Here is an 8,916-nt window from a genome sequence, read left to right as displayed (position 1 = left end):
ATAAGCCTCATGAAACAATTAATGATCTGTACCCTGAACTGAAAGTGAAGACTTTGCATTAATTATAATGAACAACGCACAAGGCGAAATATTAACAAAATATGGAGGTGACTGTATTTGTGTCGATGGAACTCATGGCCTAAATGGCTATGATTTTGAAGTTACAACATTACTTGTACTGGATGATATGAGGCAAGGATTTCCATGTGCTTTCCTCATATCCAACAGGAATGACTCAGATGTTTTGAGTATATTTTTCAATTGTGTTAAGTCTCAGGTTGGACAGATTTCCCCAAAAGTATTCATGACGGACCTGGCAGAATCGTATAGTATCGCTTGGAACAAAACCATGGGACATCCTGAAATGAGACTTTTCTGTACCTGGCACGTCGATAGAGCCTGGAGGGCCAAGATTAAGAGCAAAATTAGAAGTTTGGACAAGAGAAACGAGGTGTACAAACTTGTTAAATCGTTAATGCAGGTAAGAGATGTTGCTGTGTTTCAAGAATCGTTGGTAAAAGCATTGCAGAAACTCAACAGCGATCCAGAGACTTCAGAATTTGGTCACTATTTCAAGACGTATTATGAAAAAAATGTGAAGTGTTGGGCATATTGTCATAGGATGCGATCTGGACTCAACACAAACATGCACCTGGAGAGCATGCATAAGACATTGAAATATATACATGCTAATGCAAAGCAGGTAAAACGTTTGGACAAAGGTATATCCGCTTTGATGTCGCTTGTAACTGCAAAGCTGTTTGACAGGCTCATTGTCAACGTGAAAGGGAAGCTAACAAGTAAAATGAAAAACATTCGCCGTAAACACAAATGCAGCATTCTGATGAATAAGGACTCAATTAGGAAGGTAGGCAGAGGTTGGGAAGTACCAGCCACAAAATCACATGAAGTTTACCTTGTACAAGAAAATAATATCTTCTGTAACTGTAAATTAGTGTGCACTGACTGTAAAGTGTGCATTCATAGGTATTCCTGCACGTGTATTGATTATAGCATTAAGTTAAATATGTGCAAGCATATACATAATGTTTGCCAACTAGACAGTACAGAACAAAATCCTTTTGAAATTTCTGAATTACAAGATGCAGTAGCTACAGATGTTGGAGATATGTCTTGCATTAATGAGAAAGAAGTGATTTTGAAGCAAGTAAGTGGAAATGCTAATTCCTGCACCCCAGAAGCATTGGCAGAAGAGAAGAGAAAAATTATTTCTAGGTTTTCAGAAATTGTTTCTGGTATGTCAGCTACTGAAGTTCAGCTGGCTAACAAAATGGCGACTTCGTTGAAGGTTAATGTAGGTGCTGTTCGCACCAGTATTGGTATCTCTTTCATTAGCCCACAAAGAAGTCTCAAGAGGAAACTTTTGCCCCAGAGGAGGCTGTTTTCAACAAAGAAGACAAGTTCCTCAAAACGCATATCCATGGCAGTTCCTAATGCAGAAGAAACCAACAACATCCTGAGAACACTTCTGGATGGAGGTCTGTACCATTAATTTGCAACTATTTGCATTTAATATTAAAATATTTTAAATGTTCATGTGCCCAAATCTGTTGTGATTAGTTCTACATTGGGATGTAGTATGAACATTCTGACATGAAAATCACTTCAAAATTTTATCATTACATAACATGCCTCATACAAATGAAGATAGAGACATAAGTTCCCTATCAATTCCACCTCTTTATACAAACTGATAACCATAATCTAGGTTATAATACATATGTAGTTACTCCTTCAGGTAGACAATACATGGTTATCACCGAAGGCAATAATCTATTGTGGTAGTGCATATGGTGTTACTTCTTTAGACAGATAGGGCTGCTACTTGACATTATTATCATTCGGTACATTTTCTACAGTATGATATAGTATCAATATCCTTCAGATATTTTACCATGTGTGCTTCAGTATTATTATTACTATTTTGTCATACTTCCCCTTTCAGATTTTATTTATAAATTTCATGTTCATGTTATGTGGAGTTTTTTCATGTAGTTCTAGTCTCTGGCTGAATCACTCTCACTGAAAAACCTGTGTGTTATGTTTCAGCTCCCACTATGGCTCGGATAGTATTTTTTGTAGTCTAAAAGCATTGAGGAAATTAGTTTTCTAAGAACCCCAAAAAATAATACATTAGGTGATGATTGAAATAAAATATGCACAAGATACATTTTTTTAAAATTTAATCAGTGATATTATTTATGGTGTTCATGATTTTGTTTTGTTACTTAGTATCCTGCATTGTTAACTCCACGATATCATTTTAATTACTGGTACACATATCTTTTTGACACATTTTTTTTTTATCAAATATTGTATTTCACATAAACATTCCACAGCCTTTTTTTGTGGTGAAGTGAACAATTCCTGGGTTAGCAGAGTTAAATTATTATTTATTTGCTGTGGTGTGCTGCTGTATTTCCACTCAGTCATTCTATCAGTATTGCTGGAACCTGCAAATAAGTTTGAACTTAGAGTACACAATGATATGTCATGCTTTGTTCAGTCTGATACCATCCTCTACACAGATGACTCACAAGTAATAGGCTGCTATAACACTGATGAAAATTTAATATGCCGCATTGAGTAAATGCTTGGAGAATAACGTGCTTTCTCTGTATGGCAGATTAAGTATACCATTAGAATTACTGAGTGAAAAAACAGTGGCACACACAGCAGTGAGACATGCAACAAGCATCACCTGGTATGTGATGGTAATTCCATGAAATGGACCACACTGCATGTGATATATCTTCTATTTCACACATCTCCAGTGCAATTTTTCTGTTCTATGCATGGAACATGATTTATAATCCTGTACCTGTCAGTTCGTATGTGCAACAAACTTTGAGTCAACCAATGCAGCAACAGGTCCAAAATAGCACACCAGGTATTAGATTAATTCTGTGTTACACACAATACTGAAATGCCTTGTGAGACATCTCTATATTCATGTATGCCCAATGTTACTTCCCTGTTCCAATATACAATGCCTGTATTGTGATTTGCTGTTTAATTGTTTACTTACAGAGCCTGACACTGAGTGTCATCAGCAAGGTTTTGGTATGCCATGGCAGCAAGAGCTTCCACACACCACACCAGGTATGAGATTAATTCTGTGTTAGGTACAATACTGAAATGCCTTGTGAGACATCTCTATCTTCATATATGCCCAATGTTGCTTCCCTATTCCAATATACAATGCCTGCATTGTGATTTACTGTTTAATTGTTTACTTACAGAGCCTGACACTGAGTGTGATCAGCAAGGTTTTGGTATGCCATGGCATCAAGAGCTTCCTCACACCACACCAGGTATGAGATTAATTCTGTGTTAGGTACAATACTGAAATGCCTCATGGGTCATCCTTATATTTATGTATGTCCAATATTTCTTTCCTGTTCCAATACTCAATGCCTGCATTGTGATTTAATGTTTACTTACAGGACCTGTCAGTGAATGAGTTTAGAACAGTGCTTTCGATAAACCATGAAAGAAATGGTTCAAATGGCTCTGAGCACTATGGGACTCAACTGCTGTGGTCATAAGTCCCCTAGAACTTAGAACTACTTAAACCTAACTAACCTAAGGACAGCACACAACACCCAGCCATCACGAGGCAGAGAAAATCCCTGACCCCGCCGGGAATCGAACCCGGGAACCCGGGCGTGGGAAGCGAGAACGCTACCGCACGACCACGAGATGCGGGCAAACCATGAAAGCAAGAGCTTCCACACAGCACACCAGGTATGAGATTAATTCAGTGTTATGCACTATACAGAAATGCCCTGTGACTCATCACTAAATTCACATATGCTCAATGTTACTGTTCTGTTCCAATGCACTATGTCTGCACTCTGGTTTAATATTTACTTTCAGGGCCTGTCGGTTTGTCTGTGTGACACAGCAAGTGTCACTGAAAATGGCAGCAACACATTCAACATGCCACCTTAGCTAGCTATGTCTGTCCCAGTAGCTGTGTGGTTAGAGAGACTGATAGGTACGCAGGGTCTCAGGTGCAATTCCTGTCCAAGTTGGAGAGTCTAGCCTCTCGGGGGCTGGGTTGTGTGTTGCCATTATCACCATTTTACCTTTTTTTTTCAAATGCAAATCACCAAAGTGGCATCATCTGGTGAAGACTTGCAGTAGGCAGCCGAATGGTTCTGCATAGGATCTCCCGGACAGAAATGCTATACGGTCATTTCGTTTCACTCTAGGTAAGAGACTGATTCTATGTTATGTACATTTTTGAGATGAGTTGTGAGTTATCTCAGAATTCGTATATGCTTAGTAAATTTAATATTTATTTGCAGGACTCTAGAGTAAGCAGTGACTAGCTGTGTACACTATGATGCTTTGTCATGACTGACACCTAGCATGGCAATACAGCATGCCACTATAATGGTGTCAACAGTGTTGGATAGTTTGTCTGCTCCAATGGATGGTGGTGCATGAGAAATAGACTTGTCAGGAAGGCCAGTTGGACCTCTGTACCCCAGGTTTGCAGTTTGGCCAGTGGATATTTGGAGCAAATCCACTAACACTCAGGTATTTAAAAGTTTATTTATTTATCTTTAACATTACAGGATCATGTTTCCATATCTGCATCCATCCCTCCATCCCCCGTCCCCATTCCCCAGTGAGAGGAGTCATAACTATTTTGTGAGGTCATAACTATTTTGTGAGTTTGTGCATGGAGCACATAAGGCTCCTAGTAATTGAATCCTTTCTACTTTTCCAGGCTGCATTAACTCTCCCGTGCTCATCCATCCCTGTCTTCACTTCTTTCCCTCTTCCCTTTCTTTATATCTCTGTTTCCTTGCTTACACTGGCCTGGCAATCGTGGTTTTTTGATATCTCTTGCAGTTTTATTCTTCTTGCTTTTCACTTTCCTATTTGGAGTGTTTGGTCCCTCTTTGGAGTTTGAACTCCTCTAAATTTGGTCTCCATGGTGTGAGCCACAAGGGGAACACCACCATACATGAAGTCTTTGGCATGTGGCCTTACCAGCTCTTCCATTTTTTACCTGAAGCCATTGTCCTTTTCATGCTCTACAGCTAGCATGGTACCCATTTCATGTGCTTGGGGTGTTATGTACTCGTTTGCTTGTGTCCTCTGACAACACAGGGATCACAGTTCTGATACTTGAGCTGCTACCTCCCTGTGTATGCCTAGGAGTAGTGGCTTGTCGTTCTGGAGCATTGGAACTCTCAGCAACAGCTCATATTCCAGGTGGCCATTGGTGTGGCTGAGTAGTGCATTTTGATGTCCATTACTCCTCAATAGCCTTTGAATATGTTTCAGGGTGTCATTTCTCATAGTGACCTCATCTTCCAAACTGGTGAACTTCAGGGCAGTCTGGAATGGCAAGGCGTTCATTTTGTTCAGAAAGGCTGTAAGGACAACCACATTGATAATGACCACTTTATTCGGGTGTCAAGGTTATGGTTTATCAGTGTGATGTGAAACCGTATTGCTTAACATCAGATTCCTTTTTGCTCAGTCTTGGGCTGACTCTGAGTCCACCACCTTCCCAATAAACTTCTTGCAATAACGGGACTTGTACCGCATGGCCTACAGCGGATCTACCATCCTCTGCTAGCTTTGTATTGGTCATACCAGGTTGACTCAAGCCTCTTACTCCATAATGATCTGCCCCCGCCCCCCACCCCTCACTGTAATCCATATTTTACTAGACTCCCCCATCTTTTGGCGTTTCGCATTAAACATGCTCTTCCACTATTCATTGTTACAGATGTTAGCAGACGACCTTGCGTAGTTACATCTGTCTTCGGTTATCATCCTAAAAGTGGTTTGTCCCCTATATTTAAGTTCCTGAATTTTCTTCCATAACTGGAGGCCTTCATCATTGCCTTCATTCCGGCCAGGTTTCCCGCCCCCATTTCTCTCCATTTTGTTTGGAATTTTGTGCTGTTTCCTCCCCATCCCCTCTTCTTGTGTCATCTTCCCCTGGTGTTGTCTCGATTGTCACAGTCATGGTATGATGTGGGGACCGGCGTGGGTTTGCAGTGATTCCAGCACCCTGTTGCACATAGCATGAGTGAGGCACATTATGATCTCCCCCTACTCCTGTTCTTTATTCTTCCTGCAACCCCAGGGTTCCTTCTGCATCTTTGACTGTTTTCTTTTGCCATCGACTAGACTGTGCTGTTGGTTTTTTGCTCCTGCAGCCTCTGACATTTTGGAACTTGGGACTGATGGCATCACCATTTGATCCCTCTCCCCATTCAAACAATCAATCAATATCTGCATCCAGCAGACAGCCAGTGAGACTTAGTATCTACTCTGTTAGCATCTGTGTCAGGATGTTACTTGGATTAATGTCAAGTTTGAAATTATTACTTGTTTCCAAACACAAAAGGCATTTTTGTTCCCTGATAAATTAGGGGTACAAACTATGTGCCAGTATTATGGAAATAACAACCAGTTAAAAATAAAACATTCTGGAATATGAGACATTTGGTTACAGATAACTTTTGAAATAGGGGATTTAAAAAAAAAAGTAAAATATATACTACAAAGTGGAATCAAAAAGGCTTTCAGCTGAGTTGTATATCAGAATGACTTATCCACTCATTCCTAATTCCACCTCTATGTGTTTATACGGATCATGAAATAATATTTATTTATGAAATTTATTTTTAGGTAAATGAGTTACATTATCAGGAAAATTGATTGTGAACAATCAGATGTAGATATTTTCCCAGCTAGAATAAGAAAATATTTAACCTGTTTAACAGTTGTATGTGTGTTACTCATCTAGCTGGATAAAAAATAAATATATATTACAAGTTGATGATTGTAACTTACTCTGTTTTAATTTAGGGATGGGTGACAAATGCATAGTCATCAACAGGTATTACACTGAGCCTGAATCACAGTCATCACTGCCCAGCTCGGCTTGGGAGCGGAGTGACCTAGCAATGCTACCATTCTAGGCAGGTGGCAAAAGCAGCATCAGTTCCTGGCAGTGCATAATATCCCACACATCAGCAGAACTGCCATACCAGAGGATGGTGAAGATGTAAGGAAGATTGATGTTTGACATCCTGTCAACAGTGAAGTCATCAGAAACAGCACAAGCTGTGGCACTTTCAAGGACAGAGAAGAAAATCTGCCTTGGCCTTTCAAAGGAACCATCCCAGCATTTGCCTTCAGTGATTTAGGGAAATAATAAAAAACCTAAATCTGGATGGCAGGACACAGAAGAGAACCAACATGTTCCACAATACGAGACCAACATGCTAGCTAATGTGCTATAAATCTTCATCCTGAAGTGTTCTCAGGATGTTGTTGGTTTCTTCTGCATTAGGAACTGCCATGGATATGCGTTTTGAAGAACTTGTCTTCTTTGTTGAAAACAGCCTCCTCTGGGGCAAAAGTTTCCTCTTGAGACTTCTTTGTGGGCTAATGAAAGAGATACCAATACTGGTGCGAACAGCACCTACATTAACCTTCAACGAAGTCACCATTTTGTTAGCCAGCTGAACTTCAGTAGCTGACATACCAGAAACAATTTCTGAAAACCTAGAAATAATTTTTCTCTTCTCTTCTGCCAATGCTTCTGGGGTGCAGGAATTAGCATTTCCACTTACTTGCTTCAAAATCACTTCTTTCTCATTAATGCAAGACATATCTCCAACATCTGTAGCTACTGCATCTTGTAATTCAGAAATTTCAAAAGGATTTTGTTCTGTACTGTCTAGTTGGCAAACATTATGTATATGCTTGCACATATTTAACTTAATGCTATAATCAATACACGTGCAGGAATACCTATGAATGCACACTTTACAGTCAGTGCACACTAATTTACAGTTACAGAAGATATTATTTTCTTGTACAAGGTAAACTTCATGTGATTTTGTGGCTGGTACTTCCCAACCTCTGCCTACCTTCCTAATTGAGTCCTTATTCATCAGAATGCTGCATTTGTGTTTACGGCGAATGTTTTTCATTTTACTTGTTAGCTTCCCTTTCATGTTGACAATGAGCCTGTCAAACAGCTTTGCTGTTACAAGCGACATCAAAGCGGATATACCTTTGTCCAAACGTTTTACCTGCTTTGCATTAGCATGTATATATTTCAATGTCTTATGCATGCTCTCCAGGTGCATGTTTGTGTTGAGTCCAGATCGCATCCTATGACAATATGCCCAACACTTCACATTTTTTTCATAATACGTCTTGAAATAGTGACCAAATTCTGAAGTCTCTGGATCGCTGTTGAGTTTCTGCAATGCTTTTACCAACGATTCTTGAAACACAGCAACATCTCTTACCTGCATTAACGATTTAACAAGTTTGTACACCTCGTTTCTCTTGTCCAAACTTCTAATTTTGCTCTTAATCTTGGCCCTCAAGGCTCTATCGACGTGCCAGGTACAGAAAAGTCATTTCAGGATGTCCCATTGTTTTGTTCCAAGCGATACTACACGATTCTGCCAGGTCCGTCATGAATACTTTTGGGGAAATCTGTCCAACCTGAGACTTAACACAATTGAAAAGTATACTCAAAACATCTGAGTCATTCCTGTTAGATATGAGGAAAGCACATGGAAATCCTTGCCTCATATCATCCAGTACAAGTAATGTTGTATCTTCAAAATCATAGCCATTTAGGCCATGAGTTCCATCGACACAAATACAGTCACCTCCATATTTTGTTAATATTTCGCCTTGTGCGTTGTTCATTATAATTAATGCAAAGTCTTCACTTTCAGTTCAGGGTACAGATCATTAATTGTTTCATGAGGCTTATAGAACAATACACATGGATTGTCACTTTGCTGCACTTCTTGCACCCAAGCTTCAACGCTGATCGCATCATTTGAATGTCTGACTGACTTTGAAGACAGGTTATACGCAGCTGCA

At 39.6% G+C, this 8,916-nt stretch overlaps 1 long non-coding RNA gene across 1 annotated transcript; it reads left to right on the top strand.

The window, feature by feature from the left end:
* The first annotated feature begins 4,116 nt into the window (after window positions 1-4,116).
* LOC124605245 lies at window positions 4,117-7,032 on the top strand. The gene is made up of 3 exons (XR_006978626.1): window positions 4,117-4,238; window positions 4,335-4,569; window positions 6,868-7,032. It is a non-coding gene; the product is annotated as an uncharacterized LOC124605245 (long non-coding RNA).
* The last annotated feature ends 1,884 nt before the right edge of the window (window positions 7,033-8,916 follow it).

Source organism: Schistocerca americana, chromosome 3, assembly GCF_021461395.2.
Source record: "Schistocerca americana isolate TAMUIC-IGC-003095 chromosome 3, iqSchAmer2.1, whole genome shotgun sequence".
NCBI lineage: Eukaryota > Metazoa > Arthropoda > Insecta > Orthoptera > Acrididae > Schistocerca > Schistocerca americana.
This window is presented reverse-complemented; position numbering and strand designations above follow the sequence as displayed.